The sequence below is a fragment of the Panthera uncia genome (assembly GCF_023721935.1).
Source record: "Panthera uncia isolate 11264 chromosome C1 unlocalized genomic scaffold, Puncia_PCG_1.0 HiC_scaffold_4, whole genome shotgun sequence".
In the NCBI taxonomy this organism is placed as follows: domain Eukaryota; kingdom Metazoa; phylum Chordata; class Mammalia; order Carnivora; family Felidae; genus Panthera; species Panthera uncia.
In genome coordinates this window covers 76,380,213-76,399,345 of record NW_026057585.1, presented here as the reverse complement: position 1 = coordinate 76,399,345, position 19,133 = coordinate 76,380,213, and positions in this window count along the sequence as shown.

Below are 19,133 nucleotides of genomic sequence, written 5' to 3'. Positions count from 1 at the left end.
GCCAGTGGAGGAGGGTTCGGCCCGGAACATGAAGGAGCTGTTTTCATGAAGGCTGACTGCGTGAGACTGTGGGTCCAGGCTGGGCTGCTTTGGTGCCCCTGTGGCCGGGTGTGACCTGGTGAGGAAGAGGGGAGGGGCTCTCTCTCCACCTCAGTTATGGCTTCCTGTGGCAGAGTTAGGGAGACGTGACGCAATGGTAGAGCAGAACCAAGCCATGTGTAGCGGGTAGAATGCCTGGGAAGCAGTGTTCTCTCTGAAGGGGTTCAGTGGCAATGGAAGTGGCCAGTCACCGCCTTCACATGGCAGGCAGAGGGCCTCCCAAGGAAGGAGAGCTGAAGAGGCATGGGTATGAGAACCAGCTCCTGTGGGTGGCCTGACACAACCAGGGAAGGCTCCAAGGGGAAGAGGGGCTCTCTCAAGAGGCAGAGAGAGTCTGCAGCTCTTACCATCAGGGACTAATGGTACCGTGGCTGTGTTCGCACCCACAGGCTGGGGCAGTCCAGGGGGTCCGGGTTTTAGGACTTCCCACGCAGGACCGGTCCAACATTTGGCATCAATACCTAGTGGAGATCCCTGACCTAAGAAGCCTCTCGAATTCCCCTACCTGACCCCTCATGGTACAGAAACTGAAGCCCAGAGAGCCTGGGTTGCCCCGAGTCGCACAGCTAGTTAGGAGCTGGACAGGACCCCTCTTGCCCTCGTTCCCGGTTCCCAGGATTGTGTGTGTGAGAGAGAGAGACAGGCCAGCAGACAGACAGACTAACTGGCTGAGATTCCGGCCAACTGACTGAGTCTACAGCAGCGCCTCACCCAGCGACTCTGGCCAGTGCACCGTCAGCACGTGGCCGAGCTGGAAGGCCAGCTGCCACCACTCCCTGAGCCGGCACAGTCAGCATCCACAGAGCCAATTCATCTACCTGTGCTTTAATGAGCATCAGATGCTGCAGCCAGGGACCTGAAGGCCCAGAAAATTCCAATTTCAAGCCCACTCTTTATAGTCAATTAGCTTCACAACCCTGCACCCTGGAGACCCCAGGGCCATCGGAGCCATGGAGCCGGCAGCTGGGGCATCTCCCCAAACACCGAGCCCGGGCCCTTGCTGGACAGCGGTCTTGGTGTTCCAACATCAGAAATGCCTCCACTCCTGGGGAAAAGACTATTGGAAAACGGGGCCTAGGGCCGGTCTGGAACAAGAGGAGGCGTCTCAACAGCTCTGGGCAGAACAAATCCTCAAGGAACAGGCACACATTTTGCTTTCAGACCCTCCCTCCAAAGTCGCTTCAGATTGACCAACAAGCCTCCATGAACTCAGGAACAGCCCAGGGAGGTTCAAATAGGTTAGCTGTGCCACATCGGTTGGGTTCTCTGCCCGGCCCCCCATTTCCACCCACCTCCTTCTCCCTCCACCTGCTTGGAGCCACGAGCACTATGACTCCGCCCCTATGACCACTGGACAAGGAGTAGGCATCTGGTCTGACCTGGACCAATCGGAGCCCCTTTGCTGAAAAGTCGGGGACACTGGTGTTGGGGGTGGAGAGAGAGGAAGGAAGAGGTAAGTCTCAGGTGCCTGGGGCTAGAAACTGTACCAGGGGCCTTTTCCACACACCCCGTGGGCCAGAGAAGCAAAGAAATCCCGGCGTCAGAGAAAGAAGCATGAAGCAGAAAGGAACAGAGGACATCCAAAATCGAGCCCCTGTAATGTCCCCTCCCTGGTCCACTGGGGCTCACAGACATATTTGCTCCGTTGTCTGCCTTCGTCACTACATCATGGCACGCAGCTTTGGAGTCAGACACACCGGGATGGAATCTGAATTCTGCCAACCAGTCGTCTATAACCTTGAGAAACCTCACTCCCTCTCTGAGGCTCTGTTGCCTCAACTATAAATCGGTAATAAAAACAACCTCCCGGCAGGGCTGTGGAAAGAATTTGAAATAATGGCTAAGGCATCAAGTGCAACATCTGTAGGCGCCTATAAAGTGCTTTGTAGGGCTACTAAGGTTTCTAGGCATACCTAGAAAATTCCTATCCACATATCAAGACCCAGTTTAAGGGTTAGCACGTCCGTGAGGCCTCTCCCCCCGCAATCCTGGACTCTGACAGAGCTCCTGCCTCTGACCTTGAAGCAACTTAAACATAAGCTCCTTCTAAGTGTGTGTTATCTGACTGATGCCCAGGGCAAGGACTGGGTCTGATTTCTCCCTGCAACCCCCGGTACAGGCCTGGCATGCAGAGGAGATTTGTAGATACGTACTTAACTGAATCACATCAGATCACTGAAATCTTATTGAATTCTGTCACCTAGTATACTCACCCAGCTTTTAGAAGTTGGACTTCCTTCTTCCTCAATAACAATAATCGTAGCTAAACGCTATTGATCGCTTCCTGCCTTGCCAGGCGCTTTCTGGGTGTGCCTCTGGTGGTTATCTCATTTAACCCTTCCGGCCGCCCGTGAGGTAGGCACTGTAATTCGCCTTGTCTTCCAAATGGGGAAACTGAGGCTCAGAGACTTGTGTCAGATGTCCAAAGTCAAGCAGCCAGGAAGCAAGAGGAGCCAGATCCGAGTCCATGTGTTCTGTTTCCTCTTTTTGCCTCTTTTGCCTCTTTTTTTAGCTTTTTATTTTTAAATAATTTTCGATTCATGGAAGCGTTGCAAACATGATGCAGAGAGTCCCCATATGCCCTCCACCCAGCCCCCGCTAGCGTTGACGTCTCCTGTAACTGTGATATATGGATCAAAATCTAAAATTGGGTGCCAGGGTGCCTCAGTCGGTTAAGTGTCCGACTCTGGTTTTTGGCTCAGGTCACCATCTCATGGTTTGTGGGTTCAAGCCCCTCACTGGGCTCCGTGCTGACAGGATGGATGGAGCCTGCTTGGGATTCTCTCTCTCTCCTTCTCTCTCTGCTCTTCCCCTGCTCTCTCTCTCTCTCTCTCAAAATACATAAATAAACTTAAAAAAAATAAAAATTAACCTCGGTACAACAGTATTAATGAAACCACAGACATCACTCAGATTCCCCCAGTTTTTCCACGAGTGGACTTCTTCTGTCCCAGAATCCAGTCCAGCACCCCATGTCCCATTTACTCATGATATCTTTCCTTTGTCTTCTCCAGTCTGTGATGGTTTCTTGGTCTTTCCATATGTTTCATGACCCTAGCGCTTTGGGAGAGTAACAGATACTTTATAGAACATTCCCCACTTTGGACTTGTCTGATGCATCTTCGTGAACGGTCTGAGGTTACAGATTTGGGGGAGCATACCGCATAGGTTCAGTGCCCGGCTCCTTGCACCATACAGGGGGCACATGATATCAACGTGACTCATTACCGGTGATGTTAGCACGGATCACTTGGTTTCTCCTCTGCAGAGTCACTATTTTTGCACATTTGCTTTTAACCAGCACACTCTGATGCCCCTCGGTCAACATCACTGGGGCCGGAGAAGAATAGTGCCTGGCCGGGCGGGATGCTCCCAGAGATGAGAGCCCAGAACAAAAGGATTCTGGGTCACCCAAGGGAGGGCCAAAGTGTCAGCTGCCCCGCCTGGCATCCAGAGCACCAGGAAGGGGCATTCTCCCCACGCTGGAATCACCAAGAAAGGCTTCCTAGGATCGCAGCACTTCGGAGGGATCTGTAAGGCAGCAGGGAAGGATGACCGTTCCAGGCAGGGAACCGGCACCAGCACGGGCATCCTCGCAAGGAGAAGCCAGCGGGGACGGGCTCTAAATAAGAAGGCAGTGACTAGACTAAAATCACAAAAAAAAGGTCATCATGGCCATCCCTCATCTCCAGGCAGGATGACTCTGTAACCCTCCCCAGTCCCTTCAAAACGTCTTCACATTTATAGCCTAGAAACTCAGAGCAATGGTTTCCAGATGGGAAAAATCAAGCCAGTGGAACATCTCCTGTCTCTCCCCGGCCCCCTCCTGCCTCTGTGCTCCCACCGCACTTGGACACTCCCCCTGGCATTGATCACAGCCGCCTTTGCTTTTAGATGCAAGCAAGTGTGCTAGTCTGAGCACCAGCCTCCCCACTGGACTGCAGCAAGGTGGGGGGGTGGGGTGCCGCACCAGCCTCCTCTGCCCCTCCCCCTCCAGGCACTGAGCCCCGAGCCCCTACACACAGCAGGGGCTTAGCAAATGCTTGCAGGAAGGCAGGAAGAGAGCAGACTCACTTCTGCAAGAAGCTTCGAGGAGACTATTCTGAAAACATCCTGCAACTCCCACCACCTTCCAAAGCTCAAAAAATCATTTTAAAAACTGACGACTGTGAAATTTCAATTATATTCACAAGGAAAGCTAGAGTGAACCGCAAGAAGCACAGAATAGTGGCTTTGCGTTTGAGAGGCCACAAAGGGCCTGAGAGAAGGGCCAACCTTGAAGCCAGACCTATCGGTTTCCAGAACCCAGCTGTACGTGAGCAGTCCTGAATTTATAGCCTTTGAAGGAGGGGGACAGCTCCAGGGAAATTAGAAGTCTATAAGGATGGGTAGGTAGCCGGCATGAACCAGCTACCAAAAACAAGTTAGTGCTCGAGGCTGCATTAATAGGTGTATAACATCCACACCAAAGGAGGTGATAGACATGTTCTGCTCTATGCTGGTTAAACCACCATCAGAGAATTGGGCTCAGGAAGACAAATTGGATTTTGTGCAGAGGTTGTTCTTCAGAATACAGACAGGTCTGGATTTAGCCAGATGGAAAGAAATGTTCCAGATAAAAGGAAAATATGCATGAACAATCTGAGACGAGGCTGACTGCTTCTGAGGACCTTCAAGAAAGGCCAGCATGGCTTAAAGAGAGAAAGCAAGCTGTGACCAGACTTCAGACTGGAGAAGTGGGTGGCGGCCAAGCCCTGCAGGGTCACATGGGTCGTATACAATTTGGATTTGATCCCAAGAACAATGAGAAGCCCTAGTCTGTCTTTGCATGTTGGCCAGAGACCCAGAGCAGGCTAAGTCCCACACCCTACTCCCCCCCCCCCCCCCCCCCCCCCCCCCCCCGCCACACACACCATGGAGGAACTGATCATCTATGTCCAGTAGGGACACTACACTGGAAGAGCTTCAGAGGAGCAGGTGGTGGGGATCCCTTGAGCGTTGCTCATGAGAACATGGCCCCCTGGAGAATGTAGCCCCTGCCTTCACGTTTGGACCTGGCCTTCAGGGATCTCAGAGAACCAGCAGCTGGGAGAAAAGGCTTTCTGCAGCAGAATTGCCTGATGTCGATCTGATTTTTTTTTTTTTTTTTTTTTTTTGCCTCTCCCTGCAGAAAACTGGGCACCAGAGATGATCTCTCTCCTGTGCTACTTCCCTTAAAGTCAAAAGAAGTCACCACCTACTAATCCACTCTCCCTGCGGTACGCGCAGCCAAGCCTCCCAGGCCGGTGCACGGCAGGCACACCTCTGGGTCCCCAGAGATACCTTCGGAGGCATTTCACTGCAGCAAACACAGACTCTTAATCATGGAGGGTCCAACGCGTCCACACCACCCCCGAGGCCCCTTTCTGCATAGTTCCCAGATGCCGCGACCAGAAGCTCCACCCTCAATGCCTCCTGAAATCAAGTGCAGCTGTCACTGTTGCCACTGCCCTCAGTAATCACCCCCCAGTCAAGGTCCAGTATGGGTGTGTTTGCCTGTGCCCTGACGGCGAGGCAACCTGGTCTGCTGAGGCTGCCTGGTTCCAAGACTCGAAAGCTAGAGTTGGCAAACATGGGCAAGTGGTTCCGATGCAAGAAGGCCAACAAGAAGTGGCATATGCCCACTGCAGGTGGTTTCGTACAACCCAGATTCTGACACCAACGTCTCTCCTTGGCAAGGCTTTCTTAGTTTTAAGCAGCAGCAAGCCCAAGACTAGGAGTGATGGGGTGGGATTATAAAGCATCTGTGAGGCTCAGAGAACCCAAAAGGCAGGGGTTGCCCACACAGGCAAATCCCTTAGTCTCTGTGACCCCAGGACTCCGTGGGACCCAGGGTCCCCAAACCTGCTGCTAGCAGCACAGGGAAGGTATTTGTCAGTCCCACGTGGCTGGACCCTCCATGATTAAACCCCGTGTTCACTCCCAGCGAAGGCAGAAGGTCAAAGCCAGAGGCACAACCTATGTGATGAGCCCAGTCGCCTCCCTTTCTGCAAGGCGGTCGGTCTTGGGGGAGCAGAAACCAAAAGCTGCACAGACTGTCTCAAAGCACAAACCAAGGCTAAGAGGGACCCCCTGTCCCCTGCCTGCCCCTAACAGGTCCCCGAAAAGTTTCTGCTTCTTTAGTCACAATCCCACGAGAAGACACAGGATGCGACCACGTCTGTGCCACCGTGAAACCAACTGCATCCTCTTCCCAGAATCCTCAGTGCCTGACCCCTTGGTGTCCAAGTCTCTGCACCCCTGCACCCGTCAAAGAGGCAAAAACCATCCAGTGAGTCCAAGCCACCCTCCTTCTGGAAAACTCCATCACCTTATAACACCCTTTCCTGAGATTCCCCAGCCCAGAGGACCCCACCTGACAGCAGCTGGATACAGATACCAATGTTCTGTCTCCATGCCGGCCTGGGATGGGGCAGGGTCTGCCAGCCAGCACCCCCTTTCTTTCCTTTCCCAAGACTCACCTAAGAGTAAGCAGAGGCTGGAAAGGAGAGCTACCCCAGGGATACGTGTTAAAATTAAACTATAGTGAGAGCAAGATGACTAACCACCCCCCCGGCCCGTGACTAATTTAGGACTCGTCACACTGGCCATCCCTTCCGGAAATTAGATGAAACCTTTAGGGAAGAGGAGTGATCTGTGTTGCATAATCACACACGTGGGACCCCACCCCCACCCCCCACTCCCACCCCCTCCCCTTTAGCCTAGAGGAGAGAATAATAATAATAATAATTAAGCTGCTCTATTTATGGTTCTGAAAACCAGCAGTTCTGGGCCACACCTGCTAGGGTCGAGCTGAGCCATGGAAACACTCTGCGAGACGTCCCCAAGTCTGCCTAACAGTAGCGGGCAAGACGCAGGAGCCGCCAACATCCCCCCTTCGGGGAGAACACAAGGGCTATTTAGAACAGCTCGTTGATGGGGTCAAGGAGAGGAAGCTGGAGACTCTGAAGGGCATTTCACGTCGTGAAATCCAGCCGGCGGCCCAGGCTCATCACTCAGCATAAGCCATACAGATTTATTTATATTTTGCACGAAAGAGGGAAATTACTTAGCCGTGGGGATCAATTCTTCAATCCAGTGTTTCTAACATGGCAATAAATTTATTTCATCATCTCCCTTTTTCTTTCTCCTCTTCTCGAAGCTTAAAGAAATAAGCCACGCTCTGGGGAGGCCCTGGAACGGGGGACATGAGCGGGAGGAAGGCCCGCGAGAAACAAGGTGTCAGGCCAGGAAACCACTCACTGGGCCGCCCAGCTCTGTGGAGCGAGCTCTAGAGTTGGAGTCCCGAGACCGGGGTTCCAGACCCTGGTTCTGTCACTTCTCTGCGGTGGGAGTGACCCTGAGCAGGTCCCTGAACCCCCAAAGTGAGGAGAGCTATTCCAGGGCCCCACCAGGCAGGTGTAAGAAGTAGATGAGACCAGATATATTCAGGCTTCCGTTCGGCTCCCAATACATCAACATGACTGACTGAGGATGAATTGTAACATTTGATGATGTGACCCGTTGTTCTTTCTACCCAAGCTGCACAGTCTGTGATGTCACAGAGACATCACAGCTTGAGTGAGGTTAACACCCAGGCCATGTCCCAAGGCCAGAGACTGCTTGGACGTCCCTCCCCGCATGGGGACAGGCTGAGTCTGGGATGTTTGTGACAGCTCTGGCTGAACGTGCCCCGGAGTCCAGCGAAGCCTCCAGCAGCTGGACAAGTGTGATAAATGGTCCCCCCTGGCACACCACACCCCTCCACCGGAGATGGGCCGGGGCTGGTGTATGGACCATGTGAATGCAGCTGCTGGGTAACGCAAAGCCATGATGGAGAACCATGAACGTGGGGATGAGGTCCAGGGAAGCGACAGGACACCTTGGTGCTGGGAGATGCTTGCAGGCAGAGAGGGGAGAGGGGTCCAGATGGAGGAAACGGCCAGAGCAAGCAAAGCTGAAAGGATGCAGGAGGAAGCCCAGGAGCTGAGCGGGAAGGAACAGAAAAGATCATCCTTCAAGGCCTGTGCCAAGTGTCTCCTCCTCCAGGAAGATCGTTCTGACCTCTGGTTGCGCTCCTGCTCCCAAAGGAGCCACTGTCCATGCGTCTGTAAGACTCTTCCACAGGGGCTTTCAAGACCCCCAAATCTGGCCCCAGACCACCTTCATCCCCCTAGACTTTCCTTCCCCAAACGCAGCCTTTCCCCCACCTCCCAGGCCTTTGCTCCAGGCATTTCCTCTACTGCGAATGCTTCCCCTGCCTCCCTCCCACTCGTCAAACCTCTGAGTTCCCTACTAACCCAACTCAAATGCCTCTTTTCCAGGACACTATCCTACAGCCTTCTTCCTGAACAGCTGTCATCCTGCCATCCCCGAATCCTCAGACCGTTTTGTCCTTTCGGGGGGCCTCCTCCTGCACCTCGCCCTGTGCCACCAACGCTCATTCCAAACCAAAAATGTATTGAGGGAGGATAAGTAAACATGGGCCACGCACACAATGGAATACCACTCAGCAACAAGAAGGAACAAATTAAGTGTACATGCAAGAACACGGATGTCAAAGATAGTATGTTGAGGGGCGCCCGTGTGGCTCAGTCAGTTAAGCGTCCAACTCTTGATTTCGGCCCAGGTCATGATCTCACAGTTCGTGAGTTTGAGCCCTGCATCTGGCTCCATGCTGACAGTGCAGAGCCTGCATGAGATTCTCTCTCTCTCTCTCTCTCTCTCTCTCTCTCTCTGCCCCTCCCCCACTCGTGCTTGTGTGCTCTCTCTCTCTCTCAAAAATAAATAACCATAAAAAAATTAAACTCAAAAACAGTACATTGGATGGGGCGCCTGGGTGGCTCAATCAGTTGAGCAACCAACTTCAGCTCAGATTATGATCTCATGGTTCGTGAGTTCGAGCCCCGTGTCAGGCTCTGTGCTGACAGCTCAGAGCCTGGAACCTGCTTCAGATTCTGTGTCTCCCTCACTCTCTGCCCCTCCCTCATTCATGTTCTGTCTCTCTCTGTCTCTCAAAAATGAATAAACATTAAAAAAATAAATTTAAAAAATAAAAACAAATTTAAAAAATAGTATGTTAAGTAAAAGAAACCAAACCCAAGAGCACAGACTATTGGAGTCCCTTTATGTAAAGTCCTAGAAGGGGCAAAATTAATCTATGGTGATAGAAATCAGAACAGTGGTTGCCTTTGGGAACGAGGGTAGGGCTAAACATGGGACTTTTCTAGGGTGATGAAAATGACCTGGTTCTGTGCTGTCCAACACAGTAGGCACTAGTCACATTTGGTACCTGAGCATCTGAACTATGGCAACACTGAAGTGAAATGTGCTGTAGGTATAGAATACACCCTGGTTTTCAAGAACTTAGGATGAGCAAAATAATGTAACATATCTCATTAATGAATCTGTATATTGATTACATGGTGAAGTAATATTGTGGCTATATTGTGTTAAGTAAATATGTTATTATTTTTTTTATTTTTTAAATGTTTTTTTTGAGAGAGAGAGAGAGAGAGAGAGACAGAGTGCAAGCAGGGGAGGGGCAGAGAGAGAGAGGGAGACACGGAATCTGAAGCAGGCTCTAGCCTCCGAACTCTCAGCACGGAGCCCAATGAGGGGCTCGAACTCACGGATGTCAAGATCGTGATCTGAGCCGAAGTTGGACGTTTAACCAACTGAGCCACCCAGGTGCCCCACTATGTTATTAAAATTAATTTTACCTGTTTCTTTTTATTTTTTTTAACAAGGCTACTAGAAAATTCTTAATTACCTATGTGGTTCACATTATATTTCTACAGGACAGCCCTGCTGTCAATCTTGATGTAGGTTACATGGGGGTACGCATTTGTCAAATTAGAGTGCACCCATAAGATCTCTGCATTTCAATATATGTAAGCTATATCTCGATTATAAAACAATTTTAGTGAGCACCTACTATGTGTTCGGTGTTGTTAATACTGCACTGTAGGAATAAAAAAAAAACAGACCCACTCAGTCTAGTCAAAGTAACTGACTTTCATCAAATAATTGCTCTAAAGAATGATCTTATCTCGTTCCCAACCAGGCTTAGTACTGTTAAGGCAGGGACCGTATTGGGGCACTTTTGTCTCTAATGCTGCCTAGCACAGAGAGGGGTGCATGTCAGGGGCTCAGTGTATTCCCATACACTGAGTTGAACTACTGAATTGGTTAATATTCATTTCCTGAAACAGGCAGGTAAATAGAGTCTACCTGGGGGGAATGTTGCTGCCTTTAAACCAGACCAGCTAACACGTCACTGCTTTGGTCATTTTGCAAAATTTCCAGGGACAGAAGGATCCAGAGTCCATCACCATTCTTGGCCTGCTCTTTGGGATATAATCCTAGTATAAGACATCAAGCCTTCTGCCTAAATTCTCTGGACCTCTTGGGTAAATACTGTGAGGAGCAGGGTGATCAAAATTAATTTTTTAAAATAGATTTTCTTACCTCAACTGGAGTGTATATACAAGGACTGCTTTTCCCTCCAGAGATTTTGAAGGTAAAGTATGTTAGGAGACATCCCTACAGAATAGGGGGTTCCTATGAGGTAGATGCACTCACGTAAGTTTTTTAGGAAAGGTTTGTAAATAGGCACATACTGGTTTTCTTTGCAGATCCTCAGGCCTTAGTAGGAGAGTTACTTCTTGCCTGTGAGCTCAGAGAGCTCTTTCCACAGTGCCTACTTCCACACATCCCAGGACTAAAGGGGAACCACTCAAGTGGCCCCTGTTTGCTGATGAGCTTCCAAAGAAAGCCACCCCATGACCTGGTAGAAGTTACTCAGATGCGTGGATGCGTTAGAGACCACCGAAGTGAAAATCCAACTCGTAGCAGCTGCAGGAAGCGTGTCTTTATTAATTCATCTTAGGGCTATTATTGACTTCTGCTCTGAGCCTACACAGGGTCCAGGGGTCCAGGAAACGCAGAGAAGGGTCAGGCCAGGTCCCTGACCTCAAGAATCCCACAATCTAGTGATAGGAGTATAATGAGCACAGTTACTGCCAAGACACAGGCAAGAAGGGTCCAAAGAGACTAGTTGGGGGGCATATGGTTACCTTCCCTGTGCCAAGCACTGTGCTGGGCTCAGGGTCTATACACGTGGCTTCGAACAGTCTTCTCCTTCCTTCATACCTCACCCTCCTGACAGCAGCCACGGAGATGGTTTAACATCATGAATCAGATCATACCACCCTTCTAGTTAAAAACTTTCTTTGGTTTTGTTTTATCAAAGCACAGGGACAGAAGCTGCGGGCAGAAAGAGCTAAAGACGTAAAGAGTTAAAAACTTCCAATGACATTCAATTATACTTAAAACAAAGCTCCATTTCTTGACATTATTGTATCGGTCAGCTATTACTGCATAACAAACCACCAGCCACTCCAACAGTTACTGCCTGGCAAACCACCCAAAACGTGGTGGGCTCAAATGACAATAATGTGATATCACATGTCTGTAGGTCAGCTGGCTCAGATGATTTAGGCTGACTCTGTTCCACGTGTCTTTGTGGCAGAAGGACCACCTGGATGGTTTCTTCTCATGCAGGCGGCAGAGTGCAAGAAAGCAAGCAAAATATACAAACCCTCTCAAGGCCTAGGTTTGCAACTTCTGGGCAACTATCACTGACCAAAGTAAATCGCATGGCCAAGCCCAAAGGCGAGGAGCTGGAAGGATACTCCACCCACAGTGACTCCAGGTCACTTTCTAGGGTGTGGATGCAAGGAGGGGTTAATACAAACTATGCTGTATCCTCTACCCTCATCCTAAGATTCACCTTGCACCTTGCCATTCGCTCAAACCACACTGGCCTTTTTCATTCCCTCAAACGTAGCAATCTCTTTCCTGCCCCAGGGCCTTTGCACAGTTCTTCCCTCTGCCTGAGAGAGTCTTTTCCTCACTCTTTGTGGGATGGTTTTCTCTCATCCTTCTAACCTCCCTTAAATGTCACTTCCTTAAAGAAACCTTTCATAGCGGTGCCTGAGTGACTCAGTGTGTTAAGCATCTGACTTTGGCTCAGATCATGATCTCACAGTTCATGGGTTCGAGTCCCACATCAGGCTCCATGCTGATGGTGTGGAACTTGCTTGGGATTCTCTTTTTCCCTCTGTCTACCCCTTCTTCTCTCCCAAAATAGACTAAACTTAAAAAAAAAGAGAGAGACCTTTTATAACTCCCAACTAAAGTGGAGCCCACACTTACCATTTCTCATGGTGCCCTTCATCATACCTATCACAGTCTGAAGTTATGTTTGGCTTTTTCATTGTTCATTGTTCATGTCCCCACTAGACTGTAAGCTCCACAGGGAAGGACAGTGTGACAGCTTTGTTCCCCAAATTACATCCCCAACGCCTTGAACAGTGACTGGCACATAACAGGTGCTCAACTCACATTTGAGTGAATAAATGAAAGCATCAATGAGGTTGCATTTGAGCTGATCCTTGAAGGAGGGTTGGAATTCAAGAAGCAGATAAGAGAAAAGGTGTTCCAGACATAAGGAACAGCCCAAGCCAGTGGTTCTCAAAGTGTGGTCCATAGGCCAGCCACTACGGCATCACCTGGGAACTTGTTAGAAATGCCCAGTCTAGGGGCACCTGGGTGGCTCAGTCGGTTGAGCACCCAACTCTGGATTTTGGTTCAGGTCGTGATCCCAGGGTCATGGGACTGAGTCTCGTGTTGGGGCTAAATGTAGAGCCTGCTTAAGGTTCTCTCTCTCTCTCTCTCTCTCTCTCTCTCTCTCTCTCTCTCTTTCTCTCTCCTTCTACCCCTCTCCCCCACTCATGCTCTCTCTTAAAATAAGAGAGAGAGAGAGAGAGAGAGAGAGAGAGAGAGAGAAATGCCCATTTTGAGGCTCTGACACAGACCTATGAAACCAGGATCTCGAGAGGTGGGCCCCAGCCATCTGCATTTTAACAAGTCCTTTAAATGAGTCTGCCGCTGAAGTTCAAGAACCACTGGCCTCATCCAGGGGCCAGCACATTTTTTCTGGAAAGCACAAGACAGTAAATATTCTAGGCTCTGCCGGGCACACAGTCTCTGTTGCAACTACCCATCTCTGCTGCTGTCGCAGGAAAGCAGCCGCAGACAGAGTGTAAAGGAATGGGCCTGGCTGTGTTCCAGTAAAACATTACTTACAAAAGCGGGCAGATCTGGCTTGTGGAGCTGTAGTCTGCTGGCCCCTGGCCCAAGCAAAAGTATTCATTATGTCCCATCGTGCATTACTTAAGCTCACAAGTCACATCTCTAACCAAGGGCATTAAAACTTCAGAGCTAAACAAATTTCTTTTATATAAAAATTCCATGTATTTAACAAATTACTGTCTTCTTGCACCGGGCAGTGAGTGTATGGCAATGAAGAGAACACGTCTGCAATCTTCCAGAAAGGGAACTCAAACGAGCCTCAAGCTAGCAAATTCCCACATGTTGTCCCTCTCCCTCACCGGGTGGTGGTATTCTCCCCATTTGGCCACCAAGGAAACTGAGGATCAGGGCAGGCAAAGTGACTTTTCTCAGGCCACACAGCCAGGAGCCAGCAGAACCTGGATTCAGACCCTGTTCTGACCCAACTCCAAAGCGAGGGCTGTGTCTCCCGAGGGGAGGATCCCGCAGCTAGTCCAGAGCAACTGGGCCTGTTTTATTAAAGCCTAACCGGCAACCCCCATCCCTAGTCCTGCCACCAGCACCTGCTCCTTCTGCCTTCAGGAAAGTCACATGCCACTCGTCCCATCTGCCAACAGAGCCGCAAAATGCATGCGAATGAAATTGCCAAGATAAATCACAACTTTCCAGTGTGCCGTGTGCCTCTTCTCAAATGCAACCTGGGGCTCCTGCGGGAGGGGGAGTGTTGCCATTATTCAATAACATGCAAAGTAATTTTTTAGGAAGAATGCGCTTTTTGGGATGAACATTGATTGAATCCCATCTTCCTGACCAGAGAGTTAAATCAAGCCTTTCAGACAGGTGATTGAAACGATACTAGAAGTCGATTTGGTTTCACTCAAACTCGCCCTTGTGAGAAGTGAGCTGAGAGCTTCCCCGCTATCTCAAGAATCATCAAATTAAGAAGCTGAAGCTGACAGGGAGCCAGAAAGGCAGCTTCAGCCCCAGTCTCTGCCTGCCGCGGGTTCACGAGAGCCTGGGTCCCCGGGGAGCAGGAACCAGCAACGCCCACCTCTCAGGTCTTTCCTTCCAGCCAATCTAATGCCTTTTGCTGCCGGTTAGCTTTGCAGAAAATGCATGCATTTTCTGCAGTAACTGGGGCATGAAAGTGGCCGCGGCTTTGGGGAAGAGACTGGGCTGTGCAAACACCTTGCACAGCAAGGTGCCCGGACCCTGGGGAGGCTGCTTTTACAGGGAAACACCAGGAGCTGTGGAAATGTCCCCTCTCGGCATCACTTCTGCACAGCAGCCACTAGCGTGCTCACTTCTCCTGTCCCTTCTGGCCCTTCTGAGACCTGGCCCCACAGAATCGTCCCGAGAAGGCTCTGGAGCCCCCACAAAGGGAGAAACAAAGAACATTCCAAAATGTTGGGGGCATTCCAAATTACCCCTTTCAGGAGGTGGGCTCGTGGGGACAGCCAACATTTCCCATCAGCCTCTTCTCAGAGCGATCATCTGTTTTCTCTCCATTAGTCCCTGCCTGACACTCCCGCATGCTCTCCTCTCGCTTGGCCCCTCCCCAGGGCCACTGCTTCCTCTCCTCCAAAGACAATGTCAAAAGACTTTACAGATTAAACGAAAACCATATCCAGAATGTGATCAGCTTGGCTCAGCCGGAAGCCTCCTGCCCCTCCTTCCACTGCCTTCCACAGATCCATGCCAAAGACACCTTCCCACCCTGGGTGGGGGACAAAGTGGGCAGAGCCTGAGCACTGGCCTGGCAGGCCCAGGGATGGCCTCCTCAGAAGGGAATGGCCACTCCTCTGAGAAGCTCCAAGACTGTCACTGTAGAGTAGCTGGGGTGAGTAAGGAACAACCAGCGCACAGGGTTAAAAGGTGCCCCTGCCTGGACACAGTGGCCTCCTGGAGGACTGGCTTCTGCACACAACCCCTACTGCTTTGCCTGGGCTGTGACACAGCTGTGGCCGGGAACCAGTGCCCACAGCTGATGGTGACAGGCAGAAGCAGGGCCACTGTGCCTCCCCAAACTGAATTAACCAAAGGGGAGGCAAGCGTGGGGTCTGGCCGTCCCCCGGGGTGCAGAGAATGGGACTAACTTGGATGCACCTGCCAGCAGCTTCCTCTTGGCCTTCGAGCAGGAGGGGAGAGGAAATGGAAAACAAGTTTCTTGGAAAGGGCCTTGAGCCAGAGCTCAGACTAGACGCTGAACCGAGGGATGATGCTGTCTCCTCAGGGCCCCAGACAAAGGGGTGCTGGCGCTGGCCTGGCCCCAGGGGACTGACAGCCCGTGCAGGCTGAGAAGGCAAGATGATAGCTGACCCTCAGGTGGGAGCAAGAGCCTCCAGCTGTCAAAAAGCCAGGCCTCCAGCCCCACCCGTCAGCCACCTCACAGCTCCCCTGGGCCTCGGTCTCCTCATCAGTAAAGCAGGTGGGATGTGGGTGCCTGGGTGGCTCAATTGGTTAAGCAACCGGCTCTTGATTTCAGCTCAGGTCATGATCTCCCAGGTTGTGAGTTTGAGCCTCACATTGGGCTCTGCGCTGACGGCTCGGAGCCTGCTCGGGATTCTCTGTCTCTGTCTCTGTCTCTCTCTCAAAAATAAATAAACTTTTTAAAAAATGGGTGGGATGGGACCATTTCCAAGACACCTTTTCATATGTTCTCTGTGACTGCCTCACCTGTAGTCTCTGGTATCTTGACAGGACTCCTGCCTGGGCAGAATATTCTGGGGTTCTCGGAGGGCAAAGCGCACATAAGCATGCTGATGACCTAGGAAGTCCCCAGGAGGAAGATGGAGAGGAAGTCAGAGACACCAGGACCTGGTGGCAACAGTGAAGCCGGGCTGCTGGGGGAGAGAAGAGGAAGGTGGGGGGGTGGGGGGTGGGGGGTGGGGGGGCGGGCACGGCCAAGTAGCCCCATCCCCTTCCCACCCTCCTGTATGAACACCCATTCTCAACCCAGTCCTTCTGTGTTGTTCTGTCTTGCTACATCCTGTTCTTTTCCCTCATGACACCCGTCCTGACCTGTTTTCATTTTATTTATTTAAAGGCCAAACACTGGGGCGCCTGGGTGGCTCAGTCGGTTAAGCATCTGACTTCGCCTCAGGTCTGATCTCATGGTTCATGGATTCAAGCCTCGTGTAGGGCTCTCTGCTGTCAGCACAGAGCCCACTTCGGATCCTGTGTCTCCCTCTCTCTCTGCCCCTCCCCTGCTCTCTCTCTCTCTCTCTCAAAAATAAATAAACATTAAAAAAAAAAAGACCACTTTTGGGGCGCCTGGGTGGTTCAGTCGGTTGGGCGTCCGACTTCGGCTCAGGTCATGATCTCACTGCTCATGAGTTCGAGCCCCACGTTGGCCTCTGTGCTGACAGCTCGGAGCCTGGAGCCTGCTTTGGATACTGTGTCTCCCTCTCTCTGCCCCTAACCCACTCGTGTTCTGTCTCTGTCTCTCTCAAAACTAAATAAACATTAAAAAAAAATTTTTTTAAAGGCCACTTTTTATAGAGCGCTTATATGTGTCAGATGCTATTTTAAGTGCTTTACAAATAGTAACTCACTTAATCCTCATAACAGCCCTGTAAGTGCTATTATTAATCCCATCTTACAGATGGGGGAAACTGAGGCACAGAAGATCAAGGAACTTGCCCAAGATCAGCACAGCTAGTAAGGAGCAGAGCTAGGATTCGAACCCATGTGCTTCCTAAGGGGAGGGCTTAGTTCCATTTTATTCATTTGTTTTTATTATCCAGCACACAATAGGCCCTCAATAAATTCACCAAATCTACAAGTGAATGACGGGACCCAGGATGGCTGACGTGGGCTCAAACTGCCACCAGAGACCCACTAGGACCAGGCAGGAGCTGAATCCCACTTCTGTGAGGAGTTCTCTTTCTGTCTAGCCATTCTGTGCCCTGAGCTGGGGTCTTCCGGGGCTCTGGGCTTTGACAAGACCTCAAGAGGGTCCTAGAGTCAGGCTTGAACCCTCACTGGCGTCTGTAGGGACAGGAGACGCTGCCTCCTGGTGGCTTCCCCTGCCCCCTCCACCTCTGTGGTTGGAGACTGCAATTAATTATGCCGTGTAATTAGATAAAGAATATTCATTTTTCATTAATGACAGTAAACTCTTGCTCTGTGGCTGAGTTCCTTATGTTTTAATTAAGCAGGGCTTCTGAAAGCCGCGTGGCTCCTTTGCGAGTGCTCCCTCTTATAATGAACAGTCACTTAGAATTTTAAGAAGTGAAGGAATCCTTCCCCAAGTTAATTACCTCAAAATTAGCTTAATCGCAGCTCATTTAAACTTATCTAAACAACAGCGCAAGGAGTTCCAGGAAACAGAGGTTCTGACTTTGCTCGTCAGAGTCACAAAAAGTCATAACAACATTAAAGTCCCCCTGCTGGGTAGCAGTGACCCCTTCTCCATTGGCGGAGGTTTGCTCACAGCCAGAACATTGCCAGCATCAAGAGGCTTGAACCAGGACTGGGGACGTTTGGCCTCCCCCACCGCCAACAGCACATCTGTGGTTGCCTGGGTTCCTGGGGGGTGTGGGGTGCTGAGGACCCCTCCCCTGGCTGCTCTTAGAGGAAGAGAAAAGCACCGGGCCTAGTGCCCAGACCCCCACCCACACCTCCATATTCACTCTCCAGCCAGGTCCTACAGGGTTGTGGCCCGGTCTGGCTTCTCTCTACTGGGCACGTCCAGACCAGAGTGTGTGTGCGGAGGAGGTGACCAGGCCCTGGAGAAGCACAGACTCCGGGGGCCAGAAATTCCATCTGCAATTCTCTGCACACATGTCCCCCGCCCAGCACAACGCCTGCCACATCATGGGTGCTCGATATGCATTTACTGAATGAATGAATGAATGAATGACCAGCCACGTGGCCCTAGGATCCTTAACAAAACTGGCAGAGTTTAGCTCCCTGCAAAAACAGAACCATCTTCCAGGAAAGCCAGGCTGGGCTGTCCCAGAAGAACATTTATGGAGGCCTCACTGTGCACCAGGCACTGGGCTAAGTCCTACCCATCAAGTGTCTCAATCCTCACGACAGCCCTGTAGCGTAAGGACCATTATCATTCTTGTCACAGGTGGGAAAACTGGCACAAAAAAGGTGACAGAGGGGCGCCTGGGTGGCGCAGTCGGTTAAGCATCCGGCTTCAGCCAGGTCACGACCTCGCGGTCCGTGAGTTCGAGCCCCGAGTCAGGCTCTGGGCTGATGGCTCAGAGCCTGGATCCTGTTTCCGATTCTGTGTCTCCCTCTCTCTCTCTGCCCCTCCCCCGTTCATGCTCTGTCTCTCTCTGTCCCAAAAATAAATAAAAAACGTTGAAAAAAAAAATTAAAAAAAAAAAAAAAGGTGACAGAATTTGCCCAAGGTCACATCAGTGACGAATGGAGGATGTAAACCCAGACAGTTGGGCTCCAAAGCCCCTCTAAGAAGGGGTGAGTTCCCCCGGGGTTGGGGGTGTGCAAGCAGAGGCTGGAGACCCGAGGTGAGAGAACGCCCTAGAGGAGAGCCCCGGGTTGGAATGGAAAAGACGGGAGCCTCGGTGACTGCTGGCCCCCTGTTGTGTTGTAGGTCGGAAGGGTTTGGGGCCTCAGGCGGTTCCACCCGCCCCGCGGACACCCTTTAACCCAATGCCCCTGATTTGAAGGGGTGAGGGTGGCCAACGCTGCAGAAGCCGGGGCGGGGGCGGGGCCTGGGCGGGGCCTGGGCAGGCCAGCAGGAGACTGCAGCTCCCCCTCCCGGTAGAGCAGCCCGGGACGTCTGAGTGAAGGAGGCTGGGAAATTATTTATCTACATCCTCTGTTCCACACAATTGGCTTTCCTTTGCCAACTCCCCGTTGGAGTGGGAATGCTCTAAAAGCCTGGAAGGGGCGTCAAGCCA